Source organism: Ischnura elegans, chromosome 3, assembly GCF_921293095.1.
Source record: "Ischnura elegans chromosome 3, ioIscEleg1.1, whole genome shotgun sequence".
NCBI classification, from domain to species: Eukaryota; Metazoa; Arthropoda; class Insecta; order Odonata; family Coenagrionidae; genus Ischnura; species Ischnura elegans.
This window is the reverse complement of record NC_060248.1, coordinates 94,939,137-94,966,828: the sequence shown is the minus strand read 5'-3', so window position 1 is coordinate 94,966,828 and position 27,692 is coordinate 94,939,137. Positions and strand designations below refer to the sequence as shown.

Sequence of the window (27,692 nt, the reverse complement as noted above, 5' to 3'; positions counted from 1 at the left end):
AAATCAACAAGAACTGTATCCATGGATTGAGTATTAAAAAAAACTCTATATTATTCTCGGGCTTTTCCTGGTATCTTGACGGAAAAGTTAGGAGGAAAATGTTAATAATATTCTGTTTTTACCCACCTCGAGAATATATATTTAGTCCATAGAGACCGAAAAATATGAATTTCCTTGAAATAAACAATGAAATAGATTTGAAAAATAGTTCGCAGAGAAAGAAATTTGTAAAATCCTGAAAAAAAATTCATGCGGCTTTATCAAAATTTGAAGTGGGATTCCGCTCGACGAATGATCGCTGTTAGAATATTTCAAAACAAAAATGAAATCTTAAACACACATCAATTGCAACCTGTAATTACTTTACATGTATTATATACTGAATTTTTAGCTCGACGCACCTTGCTTCTCGTTACTACATACACTACCTCTGCTCCATGTTTCCCCGATTCCTTCCTAAAAAATATACTTTCGGCCTCATCAGCTACCACACATCCTGAAAATACTTTTAAAATCGATGAATTTCAAAGGCGAAAGAAGTAATTTTTAAGTAGCATTTGAAAATATACGGGGTTAAGCATTTGTTTCATATCGAAAGCACGTAATTTAATGATAATTAAAGCACGTAAGCACGTAATAAAGACCTTTTCTAAAATACACGCGAAGTATCTTCTAACACGGCATGGTGCTTCGAAGAACAACATTTAACTTCGATATTAAAAAAATGTTTTCACCAATGCATTGCTAAACTAAAAGAAAAAAATCTTAGAGACCAAGAATGCTGATCGATTAACGAGCATGTTAAAACTTTAATAATGATATGTTTTTAATTCAAGATAGGAACATTTTTCTATCCGCAATAAAAAAAACATTCTGTTAAAATGCAAGGACTCCTTCAAAATTAATGGAGAAAATGAACTAGTAAAAAATAAAACAGCTGAGTGCATTTCAGAACAATGAATATATTAGGCGAATTAACTCAACATGTTTTCAGGAAAAATATAAAACAATGAGTTCCAACCATAAAATATGTAGCAAACTCACACTCGACCACCCAATCAATTAAGAAGGAACAAGCTATTATACAGCAAATTAAAAAATGTATTGATACAATAATCTAATACGTGGAGACTAATTAGTGTTTTTGGTGTCAAACGTGCCGGTCAAATGGAAGATGAGGATGACTTGACAGAGAGATGAAGAGATGAAAACAACAATATGAGAAACTCAGGAGAACCCAGCGCCGAAACTCGCTAATTGGAATCAAGCGATGGTGAGCCTCGGGGTGATCCTTAAGCAAGGTTTTTCGACTGAGGCATAAGTTTTCCCTGTTAGATACGACTGAAACACAAGTTAAGCTTTACCCTGTCACGAGCAGAGAAATCCACTTCACATCACTACAGGGGTTAAAGGTAAGATCGAGGTATGGAAGACCTTGCCGATTGAAAATAAAAGACAATCTCAAATTACGATGGCTTTAATGAGGTGTCACGGTTAACAGGAGACATTGATACGTACAACCTAAATTACCTTGGAGAAAATGCGGTATTGCTAGTCACCTTGTAACTCAGACGCGTTGATAATGGTTGGGAAGTGATATAAAATTCTGCGGAAGTTACAAATGTTGATGGTTTTTATGATTTCACGAAGTATCAATTAGGAAAATAATACTAACACTCTTAGCTCTAAAATCAACCACTAGATTTTCGAAAATTGACTTCTCCCTTAGTAGGATTTCCTTATCGTTCTCCCCGTACATATATGTACCACTGAAAATGAGAGCGGTGCTGCTTTTTCTCGAAGTAATCTACTGGCCAATAGACGTTTTGGGCGGATGAAGTAAAATGATCACAAGAGTTAGTTATCTAACAGAAATAAAATTCTACGCTCTGCAAACTGCGAAAGCGAATCCAACTAATCCAGAACGCATGCTCTATTTCTTCCCCTTTCATGCATTGATCATGGAATCTTTCACTCTCACACGGATCTTACATTCCTGTAACCAATCAACATGGAAAAATATAAAAAATGCCTAAACCGATTGCGTTTACGCGTATTTGGTTAGCCTGTCGATTCAAGTTTTCTCGCAATAAATTCTGCTAGTTCCAGGAAATATGGAGGATGAAGCAGGCGAAAAATTGTGGTAGCCTTGACAATGTTGGCATAAAATGACGTCAATTATCTTCACTCCTTAGAATAAATACAAACAAGAGCGTTTAAGATGGCTGCACATTAACTATAAGCTAAGGAAAACGTTAAATACCACTGTAGGATACAGATAAAATTTCAAATGAAATACCCATTTATAAATTTTAATTATCTCCCCATACTGCAATTTTTTATGACTATGATATACAATGGATATGAAGTCTCTTACAGAAATAAACTACGTGTAAATAAACACTTTCGCCGGAATCAACCAATCAATCCTATTACTCATCATCTAAGATCCCACTATATTTCAAGGTCCGGCAGAAATTATAGAATAAGAAAGATATTTTGCCGAAAGAACACGTATATTCATGATTTCGTAACTATGAATAAAAAATATTGATCACAGACAGTGAAATCTCTCTCAATGAACACCTAAATGATTCATTAAATCTCGTTGGGGCTAAAGGCCGATGTCCTAACACCTCCCTCCACACACCTATTGAGGCAGCCAGCTGACCAGTACGTGGATGTAGTTCAGGTTTCACGTAACCTGGGATTTAATCGTTTCAATCGTAGACGCGGAAAATTCGTCTTGGTTACATTTGCTCTACGCGCACCCCCATCACCATCATTCCCATTCATATTTCCTTGATAATGACTACAAGAATTGCCTCTTCGATTATGATAGTTAGCAGTGACCATGGTGATTACAATTACAGATATGAGAGCCTCCGTCTCTGGATGCATACATACGTAGGCATATAATGTACAGAAAGAGGCAAATAAAAAGGAACCACATCACCCTCAAAAGCCATAGTTACGCATGCCTAATTCACCAGCGCTCTGGAACGCAGATGAGGGCTAGGCGCAGTCAAAGGGATTCACTTAACGGTGGAAGCCCAAAGACCACTTCCGTTATGACGTCCAAGGAAAGAGCTCTCTGGCAACGGAGAAGACAAGGAACCCCCTAAACAGCTCTCTACTCTCCTTTTGTTTTGTCTGGAAGGATAGACACCTAAAGCTAAGCACCCACACGCACCCTTATCAAGGCCTAAACTATCTCATAGCGGCTCAAATATGAGGGCAGCGTAAACGAGGAACATGTGACGGTTAAAGTTGTGTACGTAATTCGAGTAAAGGGGAAAATTCCAATGCAATCCAAGGACGTTAATTTTAAGTAAAGGCAACTAAATATAAAATATCACAGCTGACTTTTCATTGAAAAACGGTAGACAACGGGAAAGGAGAAAAAAGGGATTGATATATGGATACACATATTATTTTGTGATAGCGACATGGAGAAATATTAAGGTTATGAATAATAACTGATTTCAATTAAATGACTGAATCCACCACAAGTCTAATACAATAATTATAGTTTTTAACAACAACCCTTTGATTGTTTTGCCACCAGACATAAGATGCTATCTAGATGTTATAAGTTTTAAACCGTTAAAGTTATAAAGTTATAAACTAAACTATGACCAAATTTTCAAGCCTAATGCATGCGGCAAACATCTACCATAATTTGAAAAACCTCTCACAGCATTCGATTTGGATTGGGGTATCCAAAAATTGGTTATATGGCTGAAATGAAAGCATAAAATAATGGATATCTTGAGTCCAGTACTTCATTTCCATGGGCGAGAAAACAAAATTAATATTCGCAAGTCAGCTTTGAAAAACTAGAAGCAAAGAAAAAGTAATTTTGACGGTTTAGGGCACTCTAGGGTGCAGGGCACTCTTGTTCAAATGTGTGACGTCTATGTAACCAATGACTGGCTACAAACATAATCCTGCAATGAGACATTGTGCATTGAAAGCTTTCACTAACTCATGATTAACTTTGTGGTATTCCATTATAAGTTTTCTTGGATATTACACAATTACTTTTACCACTTATTTTTACAGAGCGCGACCCGGGTTTCGATGAATTACCAACATCTTCAGGCGCAAATTATAAATTAGATAAATCATAATTTGCGCTCTGAAGATGAAGATAATCCATCGAAACCCGGGTCGCGCTATGTAAAAATAAGCGGTATAAGTAATTGTGTAATATCCATGAAAACTTTTAAAACTTGGTGTTTCTCATTCTCGCAGCAATCCTTCCTTGAAAGAGAAGGCACCAAACTCTCATAACGACAGAAAAATGTTATTATTACACCAATCAATATTATTAGGCAATTGACTCAACCAATTGAATTATTTTCTTTAACGCGTCCATGCGGGCGCCTGAATTAGGAAGAGTGGAAAACAGTCAACGATGACGATTCGAATATTGAATCGCAGGACTTGAGGGCCATTCCAGGAGTATCCTCCCAAGAAGTACCCCTTGGCACTCAATATGGGCATGCTCTGAGGAAGAAGGTTCACAAGGAATTACAAACGATGTACTCGTAAAAAAACTATGAGACGAATATCTAATTGGAGAAGGAAGAGAATTTCGTCTTGGCTTCCATAAAAATCATAATTTCACTTCTTCTATTACGTCCAAATAAAAACTTTGACTCAATTCAGGCTTAACAAAATAATTTCCCCAATAATACCCTCCCAATTTGGTACGGCCTTGTACCACAAATTATGGAGAATTTATGTATTTTCTGGTGAAAGGATTTGGGCCATGTATAATTTTGATGGGTTCTCTTGATGATGTCCCTGATACTCAAGAAAAGGGAATCCTTCATGGGATGAACTAAAATCATTGGTAACATTTTCACTGAAATTCTCTGAGCGATGTACTTCCACGGTCAAAAATATCACTAATTTCCCAGTAAACCATTTCAGTGAGCCTAATTTTTCGGAAAAATTACTCAACTAAGGATGAGAAAAAGTGTTGAGTGTAACATGGACTCCAGCAAGCACACAGACATTATCTAAAAACGTAACTTCTGCACACCAAAGGTCCAGGGACGAATGGGAAAAATAGTGGAACTAGGGCCTTGAAAAGTGGAATTTTTTTTATAAGAGGAGAAAGATGTACTTCTGAACTTTTAGGCACATTGTTCACAGCTGAGCGCATCGTAAAACTTCCTCGATGGAGGAAAGACCGGGAAAAGCTAGAGGAGCTGGAAAAACCTTTCCGTAGCAAGAAGTAATTTCTTGACGTAGGAGGGACACGGAGGTTAACTTCGGACGACGACTGTGGAGGAAAGGAACTGATGCGCCCAGGCGTCTGCACCAATCAGACGATAAGTTTTGATGCGATGATGTGATTGGGACCGAGAAGATGGACATCATGACTTCCGAACGCCTTTCCTCTTTCTTTTTTCTGGCCAAATTGTTGCCTCTCATCAGCCTGCGCTTCACTCTGTTTTACTCTCCAACTCTCTCGACAAGAGAAAGGACACGAAAATAAGAAAACCTGGAGAGAAAAAGATGTCGTCCGTAATCGTAAGAAGAGATCTTGGGAGCAATTGTGTCCGTGGAGGGGTTTATATCCCCCCGGACAATGTTGGAGAGGATCAAATCTACTGCTTTCTCCACCCCGTCGCGTGAAACTAGATTTTCTCCCGTCTCCTTGGAGATAAAAAGACTGATTGAACGACCCACGTGTTTCCATCACCCCACCGACCACCAAAGACACTCATTCCTTTTTACTGCTGCGATAACAATGGCGATGACGAAGGATGCATAGTGGACGAAACGAAATGGAATCTGATCGTTACCTGGATATAGACAGGAGCGGTTCCCAAACTGTAGTTAGAGGTACGTAAGCAGTTTTAACTTCTATAGGTACTTTTTGGAAATGCACGAGTTGAAGCAAGTATGTTTATCCTCGCGGTAAGGTAAGGTGGGGTAAGTGCGACCCCTAAATAGCATATATCAACTTTAACTACCTTAGGAAAATTTTCTAGACCTCCTAAAATCCTGAGATACAATGTATGATGTATATGTTAATCACCAAAAAAAGATAATTAGATTTATATTCCTCTCTCTGTAAAGTGGTAATTTTTATAAATTATTTCTTAAAATCTTGTCAAAGGAACGCACTTTCCCCGTACATGGTGCAAGTGCGTCCCATGGCTGATGAGCAGTATTATTCCACTTTAAGCGGCTAAGAGAAATACATCATTCATTAGTATTAGTTTCTATAACCCAGGAATATAAAAAAAAGTTCAGTAAACACAAAGAATACATGAGCTGAGTATTAAATTAAAAAATAACAATTACAGAGTGTTTTTCATACTAGTGTGTCTAATAAAAAAATACCCTCTTACAATTAGCATCATAATTAAATAGAATACCAACTTTAACCGAAAATCAAAAAGAAATATGACGTTTTATTTAAAGCAAAAGTAGGAATTTCAATGAGGGTCGAATTCCAACCACATGTATAACAGTATCCCGCTAATGGTCGTGATACCCTCCCAAGGAAGACCAGTGCTTGAGCTACCACGTCTCTCGCGATCTCAATCTGTCATCTACGATAATAAGAACGGGTGGTAGCACTGTGTGGTTACCACCGAAGGAAAATAATCACACTCCCCCGTCCGCAATATCACTTCCCTACAAAAGGTCTCCATTAGTCAAATCAACAAGCGCGTGCAACTGAAACAGCGCTCCCTCAAATATTTCGCGCGCGCACAAACAGGACGCGTTTTCGCTTACCGCTCTTCTCCTGCCCCTTCCTCCAACGCATTCACCCCAACCAAAAGAGAAGGAAATAATAGCATTGAAAGTTTCAGACGCCTTCACACTTGTTTTCTTTATGCTTTAAATCCTGAGATCATGAATGCAAATAGATACGCCCCTTCATACACTTTACTTCTGCCACATTTGGTCCGAACGCCAACCACTGACGTCATACAGTAAATATTTACACACGGTTGCTATTGGTATACGAAAAACTACATCATGCTGAATTACCACCTCTTCTTTAAATGCGGAAAAATGTTTTAAAATTGCTTATATTTTTCATTTATTCCTATTGAATCACTGCATAGTATATGCAAACATATCGGGGGTTACTTCGTGACAGTTATTGGCATTCTTTTGATATTTCCACTGTTTCGCAAACGTTTTATCATGCTAAAGCCGTCAGTTTCACCTATCTATAGGTAAAACAAAATGCTTTTTGTTTCGGCATATTGTTGCCCTAGGCATTCAATAACAGTTAAAGTCGTTTATTATAATTAGACCCTCAACGCTAAGCTGTGAAAACAACTGTTGTACGATTATAACAGAAAGAACACTTCAGTTGATTACATTAACGTCCATATTTAGGGTTTAAGCAAAACATCATACATGTGACGAGCTAAATGCGAGAAAATAAGTTTGAAGACCAACTATTCGTAGAGTGAGCCCCTCATGGTCACAAACTGTGACCAATATCTTGCCTTAATAACGTACAAATATATAAATGTTCTTCATACTGCGTAAGTCGTAATGCGAGAACGAAAGGGAAAAGTCGAGGACACGATGGGCCCGCCCTCTCGACGGTCCTCTTCGGAACTAAAACGCTCGGAACTGACAGGCGCCAAGCGATAGCGGTAGGAATGGAGGTGGCTGGGTGGCCTCCCGCTAAGACTTGATGGATTGAACTCAAAACATATCGATCGATCCATCGACGTAAGGGGATCTCGAAGAGAAGAGGACCGGACGCGGAACAAATCGGAAACCCGAAAGGGGTGGTGCTGGTGAGAGGAAAGTTAACAGTTGAAGTGAGTGGGCGGAAGAGAATCTTTTATAATCACATTTTTTTTCTTTTTAGTTTTTGCACGACGGCATTGCATGATTAATCACACGCGTAACCCTTTTTAATAAATGACGGCGTAAAGTGCGTGCTACGATCGGGTGTGTGGCAGAAAATAATTGGATAACATAAAATATCAAGGAAAAAGGGTTGGCGTCCGGCGGTAAAAGGAGAAATAAAATGGGTATCAAAGATTCAAGTGAAATAAAAAAAAAGATTTTTTGTATTCCCGAGTTTGGATACCGCGCAAAAATCAAAATCTCCACTAACCAAGAACGCAAGAGAGATTCGTAGTCGGCGTTTCCACTTCAGTATGGACGTAAAGCTTTATGTTGCCTCATTTACCAATCTCCCAACATATTTTTTCTCATTAATCCACCTTTCATAACTTCACGACTTCGTTAATAAAACATAAAATACGCTGAGAGATGGGGACTTGGAGATCCCAGCGGATTTCACAAAACGTAACCTTGATCAGAATTACCCGCATTAATTCAATGCACATCGGTCAAAGGAAGCAAATAAAAATTGATTTAATTTTTTTCCTAAAAATTGGGTCAGATCCAGTAAAGAGCCGCCACCACGATATTTTCTATTGCGTTCGGTATCGCAGTTTTAATTATATGCAATTTAAAATAGCCAGTGACTTATAGCGCGTTTCAAGCGATAACCCGGTGATTCGATTCAGGATAAGAAAAAATTATCATTCCCGGTCAACATAAAATTTAAGTATGCACTTAAGCAACTGGGCTCATGTTTGTTTTTTTTTTTTTTTTTAATCATTAGTTGACGGCTGTGGAATACTTCTGCCATAACTGCCGTATTTTCAGCATGAGAATGGAATATTTGCGATGAATCATACCCAAGATCACACTAAGCTATCGGTGACTGGATCACATTGAGAGCTTCACCCAGTGACAAACTCCAGGCCTAAGTCCGGTAGATTCACTTAATGTAATCTATATTAATAAAAACTCACACAAAGTTAATCACAACAAAAATAAAGGCAACTAGGTAAAATGGCTGGGGTTTGTCACGAAAAAATACCGCATTTTATTCCATAAATATGGCATTAATGTTCCAAGATACAATAATTCATTTTATCCGCAGCAATAGATTCTATTTATATCATAATTTAAATTTCAAACAGAATTAGCAACGTCCTCCCTACGAGTGACACCAAACCTAACATATTTGCTAGAGTCACAGTCTGCCCCTATTAATAATACATAAAATGAACAAACTTGATATTTCATTATTTTGTTATACTTCCTCTAAATAGCCTAAAAACATTATATACATGGTTTGTCCCTAGCCTGCCGCCGCAGGGCGATGAGAGAAATGCGTCACAACAATCAACTACCAGCTTACGGCATTTTCACGAGGTTCGCGTGAACAGAACTTTGGGCTCCAATAGCTAAGAACATTTTGGAATTCAATTCAGTGAGAAATTTCGCATTTTTAAGGAACCTCCATGAGATGGAATATTTTCCAAAGATCATGAAAATTCATGAACCTTTAGCAAAAAGTAATAAAAGCGTTGCTAATTATAAAAAATAAAATGGGGAATTTGACGAGCAAAAACTCTTAATTACATAAAGACGAAATCAGGGCATCAAAACCTTTACACAGCCTTCAGTAAATCATAGATGCCTAGTCAAATCGGTTTGAGCAAAACTTGTTCCTATTTAAAGTCATAGGGAAAGAAAAAAATCAGTAAACACTTTGCGTGCTGGGGATGTTATATTACGCAAAATGAAATCCTTAGATTTTTGGTACGGGCGTAATATTACGCCATCCTTCTTTCGAAAAATCGTCGTTTGACATATTTTAACAAATTGGTACTAACCTCAAAAGAAACAAGTTAAAAAAAACAAAAGCCAAATTTGTTTTTTAACGTGATACCAAACAGCAATTCCTCGCATCATAAGTTGATTGATACGAAATAACACAAAAATATTGACAATGGCCAGCACTGGGGTAGAGATCTACGGGTCTAAAGTCAGCGCGGTGAGTGTTCAGATTTATAGCAATTTATAATCGATGACGGCACTATACTCACACTTTAAAAACGAACTCCCCTAAAAAGGATGCTAACAACGTAAAGCGACGCCAAAAATCAAATGACGTCTGCAAAAGGCTTGATAAACAAATGCGGAATTTCCATAAAAACTCTTCTTCTGACGCAAATCAAATTTCTGGCGATGCTGTTATCGTAAACAAACGTAAGCCACTCAAACCCATGAAAAACGGAGACATCGTAACCTGGATATGCCTCGCAGCCTGTTCGGCGGAGTTCGCATGATCTGGTGCGAGCATGGAGGTGAACCGCGGGTCAAAATTCAACCGCTGAGAAAAAAATCAAAGAATTGAGGGAACGAAATTCAAGTCACGCACTCGAGGTTGGATTGCTGGGCGGCACAAACCAATCACATACGAATAAAAAAAATGACGAACGCAAAACGGACGGGAAAAAAATACGAAACGGCGTTAAATCATAAGTGCGTTGACCCCACGTGACCAGCCGAGAGGAATACGAACGAAATATTCTGCTCGTGCGCTGGCGATACCAGAGTAAATCAGCGAGGGTTATGAAACAATAAAAAAGACAGGGGAATGTGCCTAAGATCTGCCTGACCCTCGAGAGAAATTTAAACCAGAGCGATTATTGGTTTCTACGCATGCCAACAAGATTGAAACGAAAAACTTCGAGATCAAATTTCCCCTTTTGGGTCTTTGATTGGTAGATTCTGTGTACATAGTTTTTTTTCATTTTTTTTACTTCGATTGGATATTCATCACTACAAAATTTAATGCCCAAGAGGAGGATGTATAAGCATTTCCATAAAATTTATTTAGTAGTACTTCGTTTTCTAACCTTTTCTATTTCGCACACAAACCCAATCTGGAGTTCCAATGCTGGCCTTGGCCGATAGTTACAGAGTAACCACCTTGAAGATACTCAAACATATTTATATTACCCTATTGTAAGATCTATACTACATGTTTCGTATGATTTTTATGTTTCCATCATTTGTATCAACTCTCTCTCGTCCTTTTTCAGTTTTTGTAAGCTTTTATGGTTCTCTCTTCCTTCTCGTTTTCTGCATAAAATAACCAGGAATATTGAGGTCCCTCCCCCGCAAAATAACAAACGAGCAACGAGGGGAGAAGGATAACGATTAAAACAAATGACTCACTCCCCGCGAATTGTTTTTTTCGACACGAGTGGTTCAACAAAATAAGATAAATACAAAAGGAATATTTTTGTGCCTCTCTCCAGTAATGATTCAAGGCTCCAGCAAACATTTTCAACGCCCGCATAAAAAAATCTATACCGGCACGATCCCATGTTATCCCACCCACAAGCTATTCTGCTCTTGTCTTTTTACGCTCTACAAACTTTCTGTGACCTGTTTTTACGGGTGGAATTTGAAAATAATAGCCCTTTTCTTAAGGAAATCTTGGGGAGTATAGGCAAAATATACAAAAAATGCGTTGGTACAACAAAAAATCAATGAAGTGTAGATAGCAAGCTAGGAGTCAGAAACTACTTTGAGCAGTGATCCATTAATGGACATCAATTAAAATTAGTAACCAACGGTGGCTTAAGTTTCCATGGACTTTTGGAAATAGAGGAGCATATGAACAGTATGGCCTTCTGTGACAAAATTGCTCCTTCAATCACTCTCATTGTAATTAGCAGGCCACCCGGCATTGCTCGGAAAGGATAATACCCAAAGAAGTGGGAAACTTAGAATTCATGGTCACATGGCAGGATTTTTAGGTAAAGGAACAAAGCCGTTGTGTCGTTCAAAGCGGTGAATTGCTAGGACACATGCGATATGCGTGGACGTGAGACGGAAAAATAGCCCGTTCCATTTTCGTTCATGCATTCACGCAATTCTTCGCCATTTTAGAAATTAATGCAGTTCTTCTAACCTGCGCAATCCCGTGCCAGGCGTAAAATGGCCTTAACAAACGGTAATGAGAAAACGACGCAAAGGACGCGTAAGATACATCCAGAAGTAGCATTACGGTCTTTGGGAGCATGAGATGCACCCATATACTAACTTGCTATAAATAAAATGTATAATGATAGAGCACTTATTTCAACGCATAATACCTTAATTACTTAAATACATTTCAATAGCCATCTCCAGGCGAACAACGGATAGGCTTTTCAATTTTTATGTGTGAGCATGCATAGATATAAAATGGAATAGAAAATGAAATTTAATATTCCGGGACAAGTTTGTCCCTTAGGAACATACATGATTATAAATAAAATAGAGTCATAACTATTAAAAAAATGTAGATTTACATTAAACATCGATGTCACAGACTGCGACTTAATATGTATATGGAGTGAATCAAATATATCCCTTTAATTATCCTTTGGATCCCTAATTTACCACTGCGGAAAAAAAACTCTCAAGGCTTCCAATTCTCATACTTAATATGAGTGCTTCCAAACTTAGGCTCTTGACTTTCTGCTAAATAGGTGGGGGTTAGAAAATATCACTGGAATCACGTTGAATTTTGAAGGGGTATTTTGTAAAATCAAGAGAGAAAAAAAGTCTACTCTTCTCCCACATGACATGGCGCGAATTCATAGTAAAATGAACACAATCACTGGGTTTATACATTTACTGCTCTAATTCTATCCAAGGGTAATATGGATGGAACAAAAAATTCATTCATTAAATAATATTCAAAATTATGACGAATAAATGAGAAAAAGTCCCTTTACAAATTAAAACATAAAAAATAATAAATTCATATACTAAATTTTGACACCTTCCGTTAATTAAAGAAGGGTCCCTGGCGATAAAATGGCTAAAGACTAAAAAAAGGAAGCGGTTGCAGTTATAAACAAAATGAAATGAATATTCAAGGCAACGTACAAGTTGAAATGAGTTCACCATGTGTAATTGACACTTGACAGACGAATTTCGCAGCCGGATTAAATCGAAAATGAATAAAATTTGATGTCGAATTCGATTGCAGGCGGTGTAAAAATGGCGATCAAGTGAGCTGAAAGGGAAAATCGAGTTTCATCGAGTGAAATCCGATTTGAAACAAAAAAAAATCGCTGCACAACGGACACGGAAAACGGACATAGGATTGCACATTAACGGAAACAGCATAAACCCTTTAAAGTAACAAACGAGTTGTGTGTGCAAAAATGAACACTATAACTTGTAATTTTATCGCATTGGCGTAACACCAGGATCACCATTAACCGTTCCCTATACCTTCTTTTTAGGTATTATATTATTCTTTTCCTTTTTTTTAGGTGTTTTTTCTCTCTCGAGTCCTTTTTTAGGTTATCTATCTACCTCTAAAATTAAACAGAAATACTACAAAACGAAAGGAAAAGTAGGTTTAAAACAATGGACATCTAAAAGGATGAATGCTGACGTGTAATTTTTGCTCAATTTTTATGAATATTCAAATTTCTAATACATTAGAGAAGAGTTCAATTTAGTTAGTTTAAATTAGTTATACTCCCACATTCCATCAACTTATTGGGGTAAAATAGGTTATTCAAAGTTGTCCATGAACACTGTGCCACTTCATCTCAGAAAATTTGTACTGACCAAGAGAATTTATTTTTGGAATGGAAGAGCAGACATTAGAAGTTTATTATTTCTCGGTGTATAGGTTTTTTCTCAAACTTATAGGGATATACTTATCTGGTTGTTTTTTCTAGTTCCCCTAATAATTCAAAATATCATCTAGCCACAGGGAAGAAAGAGATCAGTATACTTTTACCAGAGGCTAAGGGAGGATTCAGAATTTTTTTTATTTGGGGGAAACAAGGGTCTGGAAGGTAAATGGTTTTCTCATATTTGGGATTAAAAACTACATGAAACAATTACTCCACGAAATATACTCCTAATTGTAATATAAAAGTTATTAATCTGTAAATATTCATAACTTTTATATTAAAATTTATTAATATATGCATAAAAAAATCTCGTCCATTTTTTAAGCGTCTGGGGGGGGGCACTTTCCACGCGCCCCCCCTAAATCCGCCTTTGCCAGAGACATCCTCAACCACTGCACAACTCTCTCATTAGTTAAAAATAAAACACGCGATACTTACACCATTCATGAATCGGTGGTGTCATAAGGTCTAGGATAATAAATTTTTTTCAGGAAGAAGCGTTCATTGAAAGAAGGAACCATTCTCGAGAGTATGAATTCCAATGCGAGACCGATGCGAGAAACTCAGAAATAGACTGACACCGACTGCCCGGGAAGAATGCATGCATAAACTTATCTACGAAAGGGCTTATGCAATTAAGTTTCCGTAGCGAACAGATCAAGATGAAGGCGACAGATCGGAAACCGTGAAATACAAGACTTTACCGGCCTCGATGGCAGCGGGGTAAAGTCTCCGCCTACCAAACTGAAGGTCGCTGGTTCGAGTCTCGCCTGAGCAGATTACGCCTAATCACGACAAGGTCGTTTCTGCTCGTCCATTGTTACTTGTTGTAATCCACTCGGTGTAAAGGTCAAATAAAGCTGTTTTCGGGGAGATGAATATAAATAAATAAATTACATTTCAAATCTATCACACTTGATAGCGAAAGGAATGGTGATAGGGAATAGGGAAGTTGAAGTAAAAGAAACGACAATGTTACATTAATAACAAATATAATAACAAAGGTTAAAGTAAATCCTATTGAGTAGCTGACTCTTGACTATGTTAATAGTAGACAAATATTCATTGCGCACTCACAATCACTGCTTCGACCAGAAAGCTGCTTTGGATAGGCAATGGCAGAGTTAACACCGGATTAGGCCACAGATATATTAATTTCACACTTTCCTTCGACTACCACATACCATGCAGATTTTTTTTTGGGTGCACCCCAAGAGTTTACCCAGGATTTTAAGCAATGACTCTTCGATCAGCAGCCAAGTACTCTACCTTAAAATCCACCAGCCTCTCAAATGATAAATGCTATATTCAAATCTGCATGAGGAAAATTAAGAGTTTATTTATTTGTGTGGTATCGATTTGAAATTCGACAAAGCACAATCTCTTACAAAAGCGTTGAGTGGATGTCGGTATAATGATTAGGTACTATGATTACCAGAAAAATGATTTCACTATCAATCTACGGAATTTGCGGATTAAAATCCGACTTCGGATCGAAGTAAACGACCCTATTTTACCCTCAAAATGCGGATCGTGAAGGGTTTAAGAAAGTTCCTTCGCTGAATCTCCAAGTTAGTCGAGGAGCGTGCAAACTCGAGGAGCCGTTTGGGAGAGGAGGCAATGAGAACGTAACCATTCTACCCCGGCAACACTGCCGAGTTCCCCAAAGCATTTCTTGGCTCGCGGAAGATTGGGGAGTAGTTAATTAAGCGCCGGTTTAACGACTCGCGGTCGAGTCAAAGGGGCTGAATTATCACGCCATTCAGCCACGGGTATGGGCGCAGCTCGAAAGAGCCAAGTTTGCAATCCACGCGAGCGGACGGAGTAAGTGAATCCACCAACGCGAAAAGAATTTCGTGGGGAAAATTTTACGCTCTTTCGCGAGGTTGCTAGTAGTAGGTAGTGCAAGATTAGGGTGAAACTCGCGGTTCAATTAACTCCTACTTTAAAACGGTGAAGTATTCAGAAAATCGGAATGGTGAATTCGAGAAAATTTCTCCAATATAGATCGCAAACGCAGTTTGGAGTGACACCTGAGTACATGGCGAAAATCGAACTTGATTCAGTAAAATTCAAAGCAAGTGGCGGGAGGTTAGGTTAATTCAGCAATCTAATCGGTTGGTTTTCTGATATAATATATTTCACCCATACATACAATCAGTAGCGGATCTACGTTGGGGGGCTATGGCGGCTACAGCCTTGGGTATCCAATTTACACTACACAGAATGGTAATTTCCGACCCCCACTGCTGCTGGAATTTTTAACCCCACTTAGCCTCCCTCTTGTCCCTATCCTGGATCCGTCACTATCGAAGATGGACTTTTTTAGTAAATTGGTTTATGGAGGGGATATAGAGACTGTTATGGCGGGAAAAGGAAGGAAAACAAACGAGAGGCCTTGGTTTCGAGCGATCACCGCCAGTTTGTGTCTCCTTCGGCTGGAATCACGAATTGGAGCTCTAGGGGTACTAACACTACTATTACAGAGATGTTTACCAAGTAAACACAGATGCGCCCATTAGGGGTATATGGGGGCATTTCGATTGCACTAATTAAAAAAACATGTTTAGTTTTTTTAATGGAGGGATGGGGAAAGAGCCCCAAAATAATCTTGCCTCAGGTTCCAAATTGTCTCTGGGCGACCAAAAGTAAGTCTACCTTAACCATCGGGCAGTGTCCCCCCACTTAAAATAACTCAAATACAGCAGTTTTGTAATATATGAAGGTGTTTCCATTATAGGTAAACGCCAATTACAATGTTAAATCAGCACCCAAAATTCAATCCACTAGCTACTGCAACGTCGAATATCACACGCAGAAGAAACGATATGACTCACGAGAACCGTTCCGGTGAGAAATTGGAAGTTCACAGGCACTGCGCAGGTTGCAAAGTCAACATTTTCACAGAAAGCATTACGCGTCTTCGCCTAATCTCTCCTCGGTTCCAGACGCAATTACCGCATTTCCATTAACTCGAAACGAGACAGAAGTGGTTCCCAAAGGATTTCTCATGAATACTAGGTACCTACGTTTCAGAGATAATTCTTTTTGCACGATAAAAGGAAAAATATACAACGTGTGCAGGTCTGTTCGCCATTGTGAAGGAGGAATTACGTTTGACAAATGCTTCATTGCAATTTTCACCTTACTAGGCGGTGACGAAGCAACGGTATTCTCAGCTAATTGAAAGAGCAAGCTTAGTACAGTAGGTATGGGTTATATCCCAGAAACTCTTCATGATGTAAAGAGGTGGTATGAGAGTTAGGAGTGACAGAGGAATGGAGGAAAGAGGAATCACTGTAAGTGGGCATACATGCTTCTCTGGTTAATCCATTTGCAGATTGGATGGGAGAGACGAAACTACTATTAGTAGTAGTAGCAGAAGTAGATTAACTCCTAGTAGACAGAATTATGAAAGAGGTAGAGCGGCTTGCGTACATACATCTACATACTGCCCCGCAAGCCACCTAAAAAGGCGTGAGGGAGGGGATGTTAGAAAACCAGCCGTCTACATATAAAAAGCACACGCTCAAAAAATTACGACTAGCATTTATTAAAGTCCTTTATGGTTGGGGGAAAAACGAATTCCCACATCTATCCGTTCGGCAAAATATCTCTCTTAATTTATCACTTCTATCGGACCTGGATATATAGCGGGGGTCTAAGATGATGTTCTCCGTATCGCTCTTAAAGATATCTATTCTCAATTGTTCAAACAATATAAGCCTGGCGTCCAGCCTCCGACTCTCTAGCGGCCTCATTCGCTTAACATCTGTCGCTGTCTGTACGCCCGTAGCAGTTTTTGACGAATCGAGCAGGTAACATAAGGTATAGACAAAGAAAACAGAGTGAATGGGACAAAAAATTCGAAAATCGGGATGATTATTATTATTATTCTATTCTAACGGTTAAGTTAGGTTGATATGGAGCTATATATCCCCGCCAGCTTGTCTCTCAATATGGATATCCAGTTTCAATTCACAATATGGCCTGCTCCCTTTATATGAACGTATAAATACTATTCTCTTTAAGCTTCTCTTCCCCGATAACCCAATTTTTTTTCTTGCATTCAGTATCGGCTTAGCAGTCACTCCATTTAGACTATGTCCCATCCGTAGTTCTCTTCCCCAATATAAATTACATTTCTTTTCATTTACTTGCCGCTTCTGGATTCTATAATTCCCTACCGATAAGCATCAAATCATCACAGCTCCTTCAATCTTAAAAAAAAAGATTATACCCGTTATTTGAAGACCCGCATTTAAGCTTAGTTACCATCTTTATTTTTCGGTGTTTTCAAAACATTATTCCCCGTTACGAATTCTTTAAACCGTAAAACTTATTTTTTCTACAGATATTGATTATCATTTGTATTGTTGTCCAAACATTCAATTCTTATGTGCTCGTTATGTTATTTTTTCAAAATCTTCTTCTTCTTCTTCCTTCCAGGATTAGGCTACTAAGCCTGTTCCGGCTCCACATCACCATCTTTTCCTTGGTCTTCCTATACTTCTCTTGCCAAATGGTTGATATTCCATTGCTTGCTTTGGAATTCTTTCATTTGGCATTCGAAGTAAATGTTCTTTCCATCTATGTTTGTATTCTTTTAATTTGTCAGTGACTGCTTGGACACCCAGTTCATCTCTTATTTGAGTGTTTCTTATTTTATCCAATATTGTGCAACCTTTAACTGATCTTAAAAATTTCATTTCAGACGATTCTATCTGCCTTAATTCCTTCTTTTTTGTTACCCAACATTCTGATCCGTAGAGTACAGTAGGGACTGCCATCACTTTGTAAAATTTTATTTGTGTTTCTTTTCTTGTTTTGTTCTTTAGAGTTCTTCTGATAGTGCCACATATTCTCTGGAAAGTGTTAACCTTATTTATAATATCTTTTTCCTCGTCATATGTTATGTCGCATCCTAAGTACTGGAAGTGCGACACTTGCTCTAAAAATATATATTTGTTCTATCAATGTATTTAGTATTTTGTTAAAATAATATTTCATTATTTCTCAGCAAAATGCGAAACGTAATTTCTATTCTTTGCTCTGACAAGTTACCCCAGAGCGTTAATAAAAATTCATTCACTTCCCCAACGAGTCAAAATGTTCGTCGCTCTTTCTCTCTGTCCACTTCACCTCCTCTAATCTCCTTCGCACCCACAACTCAAACTATTTCAGTCTTTTTTGATTTTCTTTCGTCAGCGCCCATGTTTGCACAGCGTCAAGTGTTACACTCCAGATATGACTTATCACATGCCTGTTCTTTACACTTTCAAATAACGATTCTCTCTAGGCTCCTTCCAATTCATTACGGCCTGTGCTATTCTGCTGTTCTCTTCCTGGAATCCTAACTACTGAAGCCGATTGCCTCCTACGTGATGCCTTTAACGAACTGCTCCACCTGATCAGTTTATGCAGACTTCGGGATAAAACCAGGAAACTGACTTCGACATTCATTTATGAATATCCTTACCACACATTGTTAAGAGCAAGCTAAATCACATCGCCTAAGTGCCGATCCCTGTGTTGATTTACGTCACAATAACGCGTGGAAACGAATACACTAATAACACAGGTCAACAGTGGTTTTGGTGCCGGAGCTTTTAAAGCTGATTCCAAGTATAATTGCGGTGCTGAATCCAAATATGATATTAGTTTTTTCCTATCAGCTCTAGTTTTCAAGATACAGATATGTTGTTACTTACGTAAAAAAATGTTCAATATGATGATATTACATAAATGATAAAACCCACAAAATATAAAGACTTGATTTATTTATAGGAATGTTAAATCACCTACAATTACAATAGTTTTACAATACAATTGAATACAAATAGTAACATTTTTCACTGAAATAAAACAATTTAAAGAAAAAAAAGACGTAAAAACGTCACTCAACACTACGGAAGCTCCTTTTGCGCGATTTTCTTGCGTGCACTTTGTTAAAACAGTCTCGTTTAAAGCACCAGCAGTAATCTGCCATCATATATTTATCTTCCTTGGTAGCGATCTTACATTGTTTTGATTTCCTGGTGAAATCATTCGCCTTGTTTTTCACTTGTGTCGCCTAAATTTTCAGGAAAACAGTCTAAGTGACTGTGTATAGTGAACTTTTATGCTAATATTACATCCAAGTGGTTTAAAGTTAGTGAGCATATTGTTTACCAGCTCAAGATAATTTCTCTCGCTTGTGATTTCCCAGAAAAAAATTAATTACCTCAACAAATGAAAGCCAACTGTTTTTTTAAATCTCATTCAATGGCTTGACAAAAGCAGTTTTGTGGCCCATCTGTGTCTGATTTGTGGCCCATCAAAACTTCCAGCTTTAAGTTTTTCTATACTTATCTGCGGCATTTTTATTCTTATGTAGCCGAAGCATGGTTCATCCTTGTCAAGAATCTTTACAAATTGCTTCATTAAGCCTAGTTTAACATGAAGGGGCGGTAAGGTGATTTTCTCCCGTTCACCAAAGACTTAGCAATAATGTTTTTACCCAATAATTAAGTTTTCTCCTTTTGACCACTCCTTAATCCAGTGGTTTGTCTGTCCCTGCTAGCACAGAGGCACCAGAAACAAGGATATTTTGTGTTGCTAAATTATGCCCAAGAAGAAAGTTCACCAATTTTAAATCTACACAAATCACCTAGCGATGTCCCTAGTATTTTATCTTCTGTAAGGCCAATACTATTGTATCATATTCTTCATCGTTTCAGTTGAATGAGCGATTGGTATTGAGCCAAAGTTGTTAACATTGTGAAGAACACATTTTAAACTACGCTTGGAGCTATCAATGAACAAACGCCAATCACTAGCTTCATATTGCGGTAGTCCCATTCCTTTCAGAAGATCTCTTACGTCTAAACAAAATGTAAGATTGTCTTCTTGAGTAAAGAGGGGTAGCAGATCCTTTTCAATTGTGGGATAAAAATTAATTTTTTGTACCTTGTTCCATTAAATTCTTTTCATGCATCCTTGAAGCTAGTAGTTCAGATGCTTCCTTCGGTAAGTTCAATTCTCTAACAAGTGTGCTTAGTTCATCTTGATTGATGTTGAGGATTTGTTGATACTGCCTCGTAGTCACTGCCACTATCGTCAATAGAATCAGGCTCATATTTATCCTCACATACATCTCGTAATGTCTGAAATATTAGGATCGGGATTTCTTCTAAATGGGGTACCGGGTGTCTAGCTGAAGGCAAATCTGGATATTTCCATTTGTGGCGATTGTTTCGATTAATTCCCGAAACATTTACCATGCAAAAATAACAGTCGTTAATATGGTTTGTAGGTTCTCTCCAAACCATTGTCACACCAAACTTTAAACTTTTCCTTTTTCCTGTAGTTCAATACCGCTGATGTTCTGTACATGTTTTACACACAACATGCGGTGCCTACTTTTTACCTTGGTCACCAAAATATCCTAGGCATGCACGTTTCACAAAGCCTGTAATGTTTTTCCTATTTTCTTTTAAAGTATATTCCCAACAAATGTAACAAAACACATCACAATGATTTACACAGCTTCTTCGAATTGAGCTCATTTTTAGAGGCTACTTTACAAAAACTTTGAGAATTTGACCATTTGTTTTCGGAAATCCCCTTACTGCTTACTTCCTCCCGCCTCTCCATTTTCAAAGACACTCTCTCTTTACCCTATCCCCCCTTTTTTACTCTTCTCCACTTATCTGTGATTCTTCCCACGTGTCATTGTTCTACAGTTATGACTAAGGTCCTTTTCCTCCGTGGGTTTCCCACATCCCTTAGTTGTATCTTTTCCCACTGCCTCAGCTCTGTGCGCCTGTCTCCCCCTTCTTCAAACACGCCAAATCCTCCCCAACCCCTTTCTCAAAGGTATGAAGGTGATTTTCAAAGTAAATACTGCAGAGTGATTATGAATTAGTTTATTTATAGATTGATTTAAAATTGAAAAATATTTTCTGAAATATATCAAAAATTTGAAAGAATATAATCATAAAATACACCGTATCTAAAAAAGTAGAGCTGTTACATAAAAACGAATATCATATTTGGATTCAGCACCACTAATATTGTTAATATCAGCTCAAAAACTCCCGGCACCAAAAAAAAAGTTTTTTTTTGTTGGCCTGTGTAATCAATTACATAATGAAGCAAACTTCGCGAGCCAAAAGAGAAGGAAGTAGTATATGAAGCAAATTAAAATTGGAATAAAGGAGAACAAATCATCAATGCATAGTCCAACTACACGCTAAAATAGAGTTAAAGTAGTCAAATTCAGATTTTAACAAAATTGAGTAGTCAAAAACTCAATCTCGGAACCATAAACAATATCTCATCAAAGAAACATTTTATTCTTTTCCAATCGTTCACATTCCAACATTGAAGTCCTGATGAATTGAGGACTAATGCCCCGTGAAATCAAACGGGTAAAATATTTTTATCAAAGAATATTATAGTTTATTATCCTAAACCCATTTATAATAATAATGATAAAAACATCCTACTCCCGGGAAAAACAAAATTTAAATTCCATACACATTGTTGTTCGCAAGAATACCGACATTTACTTCTTTGACCTTCAAAGTATATATTTAATTCCATCAGAACAGGCAGTCTAAAGCATAAAAACACGGAAACTGATTCTATGACACATCAAAACTCTTTGAGGGTGATATTTTACATACCGGTGAACTACGCCAAATTTAACTTTTTCCTAGCCGCTCTCTTTCCATTTCTTTCACCCCTTCAGAAATTATTGTTTAATTAAAAATTGCATGCCATTAAAAATTGACATTGTAATCACGTTTCCGTTTGTATTATAATGCAGAATCTAGTCTCATGTCTTTACCTTATCTGCAAGACACTGAAAAAATTCTCAAAGCCCTTAGCCTATAATGAAAAAAATAAACACAACGAGTAAATAATTATCAGTTATACTCACGGCAACGTTAAGACTCTCATTCAATGATCTGTGAAATTACGTTGGTAACTGGAATATTCCCAGCCATCCACCACCTCAGAATGTACACAAGGGAATGATATTCAAGGATTAGAAGATCAACACTTAGCAGCAGAACTTGTATTAAACTTCATAATCATCATTATAATATATGTGCTATCTTTCAATATTTGGAAAAGATACTTCGTTAATTCGCAACTATCGAAATGATGCGATGAAAATTACAATTATGTATCATTAACCATACACAGAAAACAGAAAAATAGATTACCTATGAAAAATAGGCATTGTGATATAATACTAGACAGTTTATATTTTTCCGAAAAGTTTTCAGCGCATTGTATCTGTTTTTATTATGACGACGAATTCGTGGAATTTCGTGAAGTTGAAGCCCAATTCATATTTATAAATTTAAGTAAAGAAGTCGGTGTCACAGCATCTCTGAATTGGGGGCATGCTAAAAGTTAGTTCGCAAACGGCGTAATACTGAACAGATTTTTAGGTGGTCATTTGGTAGCGAATAATTTAAAGAGCTACGTTGTCTTCCAAATGACCAATATAATAATTCACAGCGAAGTGAAAAAAATATTCCCATGCCGGGAATCGAACCCGGGCCTTCTGGGTGAAAGCCAGATATCCTAGCCACTAGACCACATGGGACCTCGATTCGTTCAACCGCGGGTAGCAGTACAGATTTAGAGGGCGACATCACGTTGGGCGAAGGAGTAAGGAGGTTGCGATAGCTTAAGGAGATGGAGGCGGATAAATGGATGAATGAGGGAGATGGGAGTGGAGCTTGCAAGCATCTCTCCTTAGCTCCCACTCCCTATGTTCACTCGGCGACTAATGGACAGCATCCGCCTCTTCGCCCGCCACCAAACTGAGCGATGAGATGTGTCGAATGCGCGGTCTCCTCCAGCTGAGAAGGATCCGCGCGAATCGACCGACCCCGTGACTTTCAAAACATTAGCTTTATTAGATTTTCTTTTACCTTTTGTCTTGACCTCTTTTAATTAATAATAAAAAATTCCTGGACTATAGGTCATAAAATGCAAAAACTTTTTTGCCAACGTTTCGGTTTATTTTAAAACCTTCCTCAGGTGTATGCATGAAAAAATGATAGTACTATTAGCTAATTGTACTCTAATTGTAACAATAATAATCTAATTTTACTCTAATTTTTTCATTCATAGCCCTGCGGAAGGTTTTCAAATAAACCTTTTTGCATTACATGACCGATACTCCAGGAATTTTTTTATCATTAGCTTTTTTTGATCACCAGCCTTTTATAAATTACCCATGTTTTTATAGCCGTTTTGAGGCCCGCGTCCATTGATTACTCAACTCAGTAAGCCTAAAGATATTTAAGTAAAAGGATGAAAATGTACTCCGTCTCATATAGGATACATATATGCCTCTATAAAAATACTGGAAAGAAATATCTTTTATTCCAGTTTATGTTGCGACGGAATTAAGTCAAACTTTGCTTATGCATTGCTCTCTTCATGGTCGTAAAATTCGAAAATCGTCCTCTAATACGACAAAGCTACTTCCCTTGCCCAAAAAATTATTATTTTTGCGTATTTTTTTGCAATAAAAAAGATTGAAACCACAGACCCTCGCAGTTCCTATACATGTGAAACCTAAAAACTGCACTTACATCGATAATAATGGCCAAAATTCCAACAATAAATTCAAATTCCGAGGCTATAGTCTATAATACGCTCTGGTTCCAAAAGCTATGAGAAAAATGTGTGCTTCAGCGCCACAAAACCAATCATATATATCAAGGAAATTAGTGAAATAGAGAAAACAAAAAAACTTCTTTATCTTCTACCGTGATTAATTTATGTCTAAGGAAATTTAGAGGCCTGTATTCTATTTGCCCTAATGAGATTAAATCCGTTGTATACGGAGAAAATCGATGCATAGCAAATAATAATAGGCTCTAAGATTATAAATTTAATTCCAAGTGCGAAACATCGAAATATGACCTAATTCTCCCAAACAGAGATACCAAACAAATGTATTAAAAAGGTACCAGAGAGCCAATGTGTAACGATACAAATAAAGTAAGACAGTAACGAAATCTTGCGATGTATTAGTTAAAATAAATGATTTTAGCAAGACTTGTTGATGAAATGTTAATATATTAACATGAACGACTTCATAATTTAATACAAATTTTTTTACTATTTTTTATCCATCAAAAATAACGGTCATATTAGAGATGTGACAGCAAATTTCTATTTTTTCCATTAGCGATAGAAATGGAAGGAAGAGTGGAGAGGTACTCAGCGTACCCATTAACCTGACATTAATTGGAGTCGTCAAGGTGAACATGAAATAAAGTCCCAACCTATGGGCGGAGATATATTCTTGAAGAGCCATCCACTTAGGACACAAGCAGGGATCAGGCAGTATCTCAAAACTGTGCGTAACTACCGGAATGCGAAACCGAGCCCACAGTGAGTGCAGCATATACTTAAGCCACCACACCTACCCGATATAGAGGATAGATATTTTTAAGAGCGACACGGAGAACATCATATCAGAACCCCACTATATTTCCAGATCCAATAGAAATTATATGAATAAGAGAGATATTTTTCCGAACGGATAGGAATGGGAATTCGATTTTTCCCCGAACAAAAACGACTTAAAAGTTAGGCGTAATTTCGCGGGAGCATTTCCATTTTATAAGTAAACGGCTGGTCTAACACCCCCGCAAAACGCCTAGAGAAGCGGCTGGCGGGGTAGTATGTAAATGTATAAATCCCTCAGATATTTAAGAAGATAAAGTAGGTATCCCTTAATGGAAGGGTTCTCCAGAAATGGAGAAAGATTGCATCTTCCAATTCATCCCTTCAACTCAGCACCAATGTACATCCATCCACGTGATCCACGTGTGCTACTTTACACAATTCTAAACCTGGATTTCAATGAAGGTGTCCTATTATGGAAGGGTTTTCGAGAAACGGATAAAGATTACATCTTCGAATTCATCCCTTCAACCCAGCACACAATTCTAAACCTGGATTTCAATGAAGGTGAACAACGTAATAGAGTGAATACAATTGAAAAAGCCTGTCTAGGCTCTTCTCGAGATGGTGCTCAGCTTAAAGGTCACGCGGAGTGGTCTACAAATACGTTTACTTTCGTTGTAAGGCTCCAGGCATGCTTCAGAATCATGGCCGAAAATCTACAATAAGATAACAATCATACGTCATATTAAACATTTTTGGCCGCAACGAGCTGTTCCTGCGAGCTTCGACCCCAACCAGAAATTTGGGCGTTTCTCAAAATAATTTATTAACTTATCTAAGGATCCCCGGCTGTTTATATAAATTCACCATCCGTCAAACGCCCCAGGATAGAGGGTATAGCGCGTGGGAGTAGAAACAACAGCTGGCTACCCTGTCCGACATATGGACGAAGGGAGCAGGAGAAGGCTATAAAAAAATTAATAATACAAATGACACCGCCATCTTCTCGTAGCACGTGGGGGGCCAGCAACACGTGATTTGATGAATGCGCGCGAAGTTCCTCCGAACATCCATCCCTCGTCGTTCATCTTTATTAAATTCGCTTTTCTTTTTTTTTTAGCCTCGCTTTGGTGGGGGAAAACATGGCGTGATGCGGACCACCACTCCACAAAGGCGGCGAGAGAGCACAGATTGTCAGTTTTCAACGGCCGCCAAGAGAGGGAGATGTCACTAGACCCTTAAGGCAACACTCGTTTAAATTGCGTAAATATTTGACGCGCGTCACGCAGAAAACAAACACTCCGATTTACACAGCCAGCCTCCTGCTGAATCACGGGCACGCAGCAGCTGACTCGATAAAAAAAATCTGTGCGCTTCAATATTTTCTTTCCGCTTAATTCCACGGTGGATTTGCAAAAGATTACATCTTGCTTCGTCATAGACTGTATTAAAATGGGTTTCTATGACAGTATACGAGGCTAGTGCACTTTCTTAGAGGACCAAGGATGAGTCAATTGCGAAATTCTTGTAAGATATGATGTAGCTAAAACACATGGGATTTTTATGTACAATTGCTGAATTTTACATCAAAACAAATCAATAACGAATGAAATATTGCGAAAAGGTGGTGGTGTAATAAAAATGAGCAATAAAACCATAGTTTTAAATGGTTGACAATTGATGGTAATATAAGGCACTGAGATGTGGCTAAATGCACTCGAAAGGTTTGAAGTAACGAAATACATGAAAATACTGAAGAAATATTAAAAATCTCACAAACAAAATTTGGAAAGCTAAGGTGGGCTCTGACGAGAAATTTTGGAAAAGCAATGTCTTACGATAAATGGGATTAAGATGAAAGTTATATATAATTGCAATAAAAACATTTCATAGAGCGAAAACATAAATTTGCAATATGAGCAAGAGTAAGTGCTCTTTTGCGAAACACAATGCAATTACCTCGAATAGGATTTAAAGAAGTGAGATTTTTCGACTGAAGAAATATTACATGCCAACTTAAAATCATTTTAAAAGGTTAAAATCTTTTATTTCGTTTAAATCGGCTCTTTTGGATTTAACCCTCTCAAATGGTGGATAGATGGTGATAGAATTTAACATATGAAAGCAAAAACTAATACTCGCTATTTCAACCTAAAACAGAATAAGGGCCTAACCCTTGGAAAACAAAAACTTGACCACCAGCGTGCGTGCGGTCGCCATGCAGCGCTCAACAACAGACACTCAAGTTAAGAGGGAAGAGACGAAGTGTGTGATACAGATGTTGGGGAGGGGAGATTGCACATAATTTGAAAAAAAGGCAAACAGTTTAGGCCACAACCCACGAGATCGCGCTACACTCGCATGCATGGGCATTGCAGCGGTTTTTATGGTCACGTAAGCGTCACCACAGCACGCAATGACATGAAATAATTCCGGCACTTTTTGCGATGTCACGGGGCGGAATCCCAATTACAGATAACAAATTCGAGATACAAAGGGGTAATGAATCAATGAACGCCACACTGAACTAATTAATAACCCAACGTGCCTCCCAGACCCGCGAAATATATAATTACAGCGCTGGTCGCATTTTTGTTTCTTGTTTTTACTGCTGAAAATCGATCAATCGAACGAGACAGAGATTGATCGATTAACCATTTGACTGAGAGACGCTAATGATGACAGCACACAAATATCTAGCTATTAGGCATGCATTATAAGGTTCAAATAGTACAACGT

General features: G+C 37.9%; 1 protein-coding gene and 1 non-coding gene across 3 annotated transcripts in view; both read right to left on the bottom strand.

The window, feature by feature from the left end:
- Window positions 1-27,692, bottom strand: part of LOC124156166 (alpha-1,6-mannosyl-glycoprotein 2-beta-N-acetylglucosaminyltransferase) — a 757,523-nt gene that overhangs the window by 573,298 nt on the left and 156,533 nt on the right. The window lies entirely within an intron of this gene.
- Trnae-uuc lies at window positions 23,056-23,127 on the bottom strand. The gene has a single exon. It is a non-coding gene; the product is annotated as a tRNA-Glu (tRNA).